Genomic DNA, 7,056 nt, shown 5'->3' with positions numbered 1-7,056 from the left:
AACTTTAAGGTTTTTATTATTTACATTTTTTATACAGGATGTTTAAAAAATGAACGAATTAATCATTTAGTTTAATGACAAAATCAAAAATGGTTTATCAATTTTTCCCAAAATTGTCAGAAGACGGATATATTTTTTATTTAAATATATAGACGTGTCCGTTATAAAATTTACAGGACCAACTATAGTAACTCCTATCAGAAACTCGATGTGTGTGTTTGCATTTCATGGGCGGGGAAAGTTCTGACCAAATTATCAATATATGGAACCGCTATTTTTTCACTTTTAAATTTTGAGAAGCTAGTTAAAGCGAAACAACAGTCGTTTTTTATAAAATGTGTATATACAGGATGTTAAAAAAAATGGCGCAGCAACTCTATGACACATTGTTCAGGACCATTTATGGAGCAACGAAAAAATAATATAAAAAATCCTTTGGTCGAAATCACTTTCATTATACAAATAAATTTGGAGGAATCTTGTCTTTTTCCCAGTGGCGGCTCGTAACCTTTTGAAACGGGGGGACAGAATTTGATTGATGAGTTAAATATGAAGATATAAACCAGGCCGTTATTACCAATTAATAGACGAAATTGTATGACGGAAATAAATACAAAAATGCATTCAATAAATTTAATAAACTATTTGTCCATATACCTTTTTGCCTTTTATGTTGATGTGATGTTGAAACGTCTGATTTTTTCACAAAATTTAAGAATTTATAAAAATACAAGTCACAATGCGTACACAATAATCTTAATCTTATCATTAGAATGTAATTTTATTTATTGTGTCCGAATATTGTTAATATAGGTGTCTGGTTGTTTCCGAATATCCGTCTTACCAAGAAGATTGTAATCTACTAAATGATGCAAATGATTCGCACTTCGTTCATGTTTTGTTGCTCTTTTCTTTAGGTGTCGTAGATCATCAACGCCAGTATTAATCCAGGGCGATGGTTTTAACTCATTACCGAGGAGACACACAAAACAAAACAGTTTATTATTTTTTTCACAACCGCACATCCATAGAAATTTATCATACGTGTTATGCCTATCTATTAAAGTATCTATGAAAGTCCCTCCTTCTGCCATGAATACTTTTTTTATCAATAAATTAGGGGTAGCTCTCCCTAAACTTTTCACTACAATTTTATCGTCGTAAGACAGAGGACGAGTTTTTATTAAATATTCAACTAAATTTATTACTTTTATTTAAAATCAGTTTAACTCGCGCAGAATGAAACAAACTCCTGTAGTTGAATTACTGACATTCAAACTGTCCAAACGTGCCCCGATTCCAGCCAAATACAGAGACTAAATTAGCGGTTTCCATGCCAACGGGGTAAACAAAACGTCTAAATGAGTCATGATTTGGTCTTCGCTGATGTCTAAGACACAAGATTTTTATTCTTTTTCTTTTTAAAAAATAGTTTTGATAATTAATTATGACATAAACTTCCAGATATTTTTTTAAATATTGAAAACTACTATTTTGACAATGTTAAGTGTGTTTGTAGACGTTGTAATTTTGGGGCAACACGTGCCCTTGTGCCCCCTGGCACCAGCCGCCCCTGCTTTATCCATGGATTTTTTCACTTTATAACATTACAAAAAACTTACAAATTGTTTAGCATGAATCTGACCACAGTGGTGCGTCACTAAGCGCGGTCTTAAATACCTCATTAATTATTATTAGAAACAAAACAAAAAGTTAAAAACTGAAGTTTTGCTGTTCTTATGTTCAATTAAACAGAGTGTTCTATTTTTAAGCCGTAAAGCAGTAATATATTTTAGGTTTTTTTTGTAATGGAATACACTGTACATTTTCACATAACACTATTGATCGCTTCCTGTAGGCCTTATAACCACGGTTTACTTTTAAAATGCTTGGATATTTCTTAGCAATGAAAAGGATCAGAAAAAAATCATAATAGGTTACCTAATTAAAACTACACGCTACGCCCCCTCATATGTAATAATAGAAAAATAATAACTGTTCTCTACTTTCAGCAGACAAAATAAATCTAATCATATTTCCTCTTAACACAAATCCATACTTCTTATCTACCACCGCCGCATATTGTGCAACCAGTGGTCGAATTCTTTCCATATATAAACATAAAAGTTCGAAATTAAGCATGTACTGATAATATACAGCCTGATAAACAAGTACTGTTTCACTTGGTATGAACAAATTTTGCTTGAAATTACTTACTTCTTATATTGTCAAAATTGACACAATTAGAGTGAAACTTAATTTCAATAAAAATTTGTTGTTGATTACTATTATATTGTCATAACTTAACTTTATTGACCACGTCAAAGTGACATAGTGCCAAGCCTTTGGATCAGGTTTGGTAACAGCAGCACATGAAAAATTTCACAAAATCAGTAGTATATTTTTTATAAACACTCTGTATATTAAAATTTAGTTTAATTAAGACCACAGCAAAATGAGTACATACTTCTGTTTCTCTCCGCGTAAAACTTTTTAAAAATAAAATTATAGCTATTTATTTTGTGAACCATTTCTTTGTTAAAAATTTTAAAAATTCAAGAAAATTGGATTAACTTGACAACGTCGTATCGGTTTTTTAAAAATAAATTACGTTTTTAAAACCTGGGCTAATGAGAATATATAAAAATATATAGATTGTTCTGTAAAAAAAAAACAGTTAGTGCTATGCCTCAGAAACAAAACATTCTGTATATTATATATTTTTATGTATGTTTCTCAAGGAACTTTTGTCACTAACTTTTTTTGTCTTTAATGAATTACTGAGATACTAAGGACAAATTGTAACAGTTCTCCTATTTAATGACTTGAATAAACTGACAATGTTTGAAGTTTGTGAACAACTTGTAATAAAAGTGTTAGTATTTCTCTCCACAATTTTTCTCGTAAACAAAACACGTTCAGGTCTGGAACTACTGTATTAAAAAAAACTGTATTTTTTGGGCGAAACAGTGTTACAACAGACAATATTTAGTCTACAATGTTGAAATAAGTGTACTTGAAACTTGTAAAAATTCTTATTCATTGCACGACGTGACGATGCGAAAATGCAGGCTTATGGAAATAAAGAACATTATTCCGGGAAGTTCCTTCATCTAGTCTTAACTCTTATAAATGTTCTCTGTGATTTCCGGCACCGCTTACTTCAGATGATAGTGGTGAATATTAAGATAATTCTCCTTAAAAAAAAACGATTGCTGACAGTTCTCAGCTTCTCTGACGACATTATTACCTTTTCCACTTGTATATCATAAATTTTCTTCTTGAATGAAACACCAACGAAGATAATTCAAATCTTTAACAAGTAACAAATTAAACACAACAACAGATCTTATATAACATCCCAGTGCTGAGGTGTCATTACAGACGATATGTGACGTCGCCTTTTTAATGAGACAGTGCAAAATCTGCAAAAAGAAATAAAAAGTATTTCATTAATAAACCTAGTATCAGTGATCTGCTGCACATAATTTTATCTTACATAATGTTTGCAATAAATACATCAAAACAAAGACTGCGTACACATCTGGTCCTTCGTTGATAGGTTGATACTCCATCAATTTTATCTCTTTTTGATAACTTGACCCCGTCTTCCACAAGTAATTCCACGCAGAGTGCTTTCCACACTTAAGTTTGTTCTTCCAGGATTAATAAATTGTAGAGACTTTCCGTAACTATCAAATATTGATAGACACATTCGAGTAATATCTATGTAGCCTTATTACATTTGCAGCCTTTGACGTCTAGCCAATTTCACCGGTACTCTAATTTACTATGTATTTCAATCCAGCTCTACTCGGAACATCTTTATCGCTAGGAAGTATCTTCTGATTAAATTATCTTTGTTTATTTTTCATTGCATGAAAACGTGATGCAAATCTGCAGTATTTATTTTTGATAAATATTGCGCAGTTAACGATCTTTTCATTCAGTTGAGCAAAATGACTTTGTTTATGTACTGTGAAGTCTTCCAATACTTTTTATATAACTACTTACTATGCTGATTCTTATTCAGACAGCATTTTTCCCAAAAAAGGAGAGAATATTTTGGTTGAACTATCAATATTGAGAAGAAAATATTAATGTTGTTTCTCTTATATTTCTCTTGTGTTATTTCAAAATCCTTTTACCTGAATTTTCCAGATTTTGACGGATTCGATAAGGAAACTGACACTATTCTCTTGGAATTTTGAGGAGAAATTATTTATGTTATAACGACGGAATCATTAAAAATTATTATGGTTCACGTTGTTAGTATATAATTATTGTGAGTCACACCACCATTACTGCTATTATCTCAATGTTTAAATGCTGTTCATCTATAACAGAAATTTGATGTTAATCCATGTATTTGTAGAACTTGATTGAGTGACTCAATAATCTGATTCATTTTACTCATCTTTTTAGTAATTACCTCCAGTTTTACGAGTATTGATAACTACATGGTTAAACATGCGAACAAACCCTATTATGTAAGTTTATCATAATTACAGATTATCAGTTGAACTTATCACATTTAACAATTCGCGTTTAGGTAAAGCACATGTGTACATGAGTTCGTCACTCTCTAACATTGACACGCTAAATTACAGCACGTACATAGTTATTTTTATCATTATTATTGAAACAATATTTTATTTCCTTTCTGATAAAGCTATTTTCTGATAAATTTTTTCCCGGAATACTCCAAATTTCGTTCTGAACGCATTTTGAAACGAAACACTTCTTAAATAAATTTGGCATTTGGAATTTACACAGTTCACTTAGGACGAGACGGTCAGACAGGGTGGCTGGAACTTTTAAAAACTTCTTAATATATGTAGATTTGTGTAATAATTCTTTGACAGAACAACATCAAAGTTTTGACCAGTTACATTGAATTGAAAGTTTTTTTTAAGATATATTTATTTCAAACGTAATACATGTAATACTTTTATTGCTTAGCTGGTGCAAACTGATTCTAGTTTTGGTCAGGAAAGCACGAATCCAAATGCAAATTTAAGCCAACTCTAACCACATAACGAGTGAAATTTGAATTAGAATTACAGCATTAATTCAACTGTGGGGTGGTAGTTCAACCGAATATAGCAATTATTCAGTCCACCATAACAACCACTGCACATTGCAACCACATTGTTTAATAAACAAACTATAGTCAGCACAATGTGTTTGATTGGGAAAATTCATGAGTATAATGTATTCACGACCTTTTTAGTCCGCAGCAAACCGTGGAAATCTAATAACCAGGAGGATGGTAATCAACATTGGTAAGCTAAAAGGGTTCTTGAGAACGACTAAGATTCTTCATATCGATTGGGTTGTCACCTATTTAAGGTTATCCTTTGTGTCAGATTGTGACTAAGTTAAATATCATCAATTATTATTAAACTAATTTTTAAAATTTTTGAGAATACGTCATCAATTTTTGGAAGGGATTAAACGGATAAATTTGGGCTAATGATTTACCATACTTACGATAACTTTATAACGTTTCTAAGATTTCAGGGCATTCGGTTTTGCAGTTTAAAAGTTAAATGTTACACAATTTTGATTTTTTTTTCAAAATATCATCTTTACTCACACAATTGGGGGTTGCATTGGTTACAAGTGTGTGTAGAAAATGATAAATATCTGTTAATCGAGCATGCTCAACAAAAAACAATTTATAATGGCGCCATTTGGAGTGAGTCATTCGAACTATTACGATATTAGATTTCTTACTTCTTAGTAGTCTAAAAACACCTGAATTTTCGGCACACGCAATAGACGGCTAATAAATGGCGCTAATAACTGTAATAAATAATGGTTTATTTTTTGCTACAATAAAAATAATTGTTTTTTTTAACCGGTATGAACTCGTAATATTTGTTATATACCGTTAGTTGAGGAAAACTCACGTTTTTCCCTATGGAACTAAAAAAGTTTTCCCTCGTAAGTTTAAATATTTTAGTTCCATGAACGTGAACTTTTATTATAGTTATCGATTTGTAAGTTTTGATGGTGTCTGGTTGGGCGTATTTTACGGTCGACTTTTCACCGCTTTAATAAATATTAAAATTACTGTTGTAAGCATGTGTTATTGATTTGTACACTTCTAGCAATACCAAAATGACAACTTGTTAAGTGTGCACTAAACAAATTCCATTTTTCAGACTATGTTGAAGTTTGTGTGAAAGTTCCTGCAGATTTATTAATGAAACTTTCTAAATCCTGTTACAACTGTTCTTGGTCCAATTACCAATGACAAACAAACAAAATTACTTAATGCTTTGTTATTTAATTTTTTTCTTTGGGTGACCGATTCATCTGTGTGGTCGTCTGCGACTGCTAACAGCTTCCATCTACCATATTTTTTTAGTTATTAACAAATTTTGATCCGATTACCTAAGAACATCTGCGGACGATGCTCGAAAGGTATGTCCGGTATACAATTTAGGACTTTCGCTACTGCTTCAGAAATCCTAATAAACTTGGTTTTTTGCACTTCATTGACACATTTTCCACTGCTACTTTAGAAGGTGTTAGTGACACATGTCGATTGCTTCGCACCTCTTATACTCTTATCTAGATGTGCGTAGTTATTGCTGAAAATGAGTTTATAATCGATTTATTACGAGAAACTTTGTGTTCCTATATTTTCTAATAAATTACTTCTATTGTAGCGGTCAAGAAACAATAATACAATAACATCGTAAAAAGCTGTAGTTCGACTTAAGCACGAATAAGAGTGTACCTAATGACATACAAACAAACAACAAAAAGAAACTAAAAGGCAAAAACAAAAAAAGCTAACGCCAAAATACTTCAACTACTCGTTTGAATACTTAGTTTACTTGAATAAATTTGACCTAGTGAACATTTATTTCGTCTTACAATGAACTTTTAAAACGACTATAAGAAACTTCAAAATCATATCAACCCACTGCATGTACCTTCACATATCGATAACGATTGTGGTAAGTATATTTTACCATCTTCTGATGATACAAATTTGTTTTGAAAGTTTTGTTTTAATTTTTTTTTTTTTGACATAGCGTT

The sequence above is a fragment of the Zophobas morio genome, unplaced genomic scaffold, assembly GCF_036711695.1.
Source record: "Zophobas morio isolate AGI-343-1 ecotype UQ-CSIRO unplaced genomic scaffold, CSIRO_AGI_Zmor_V1 ptg000002l, whole genome shotgun sequence".
In the NCBI taxonomy this organism is placed as follows: Eukaryota; Metazoa; Arthropoda; class Insecta; order Coleoptera; family Tenebrionidae; genus Zophobas; species Zophobas morio.
This window is presented reverse-complemented; position numbering follows the sequence as displayed.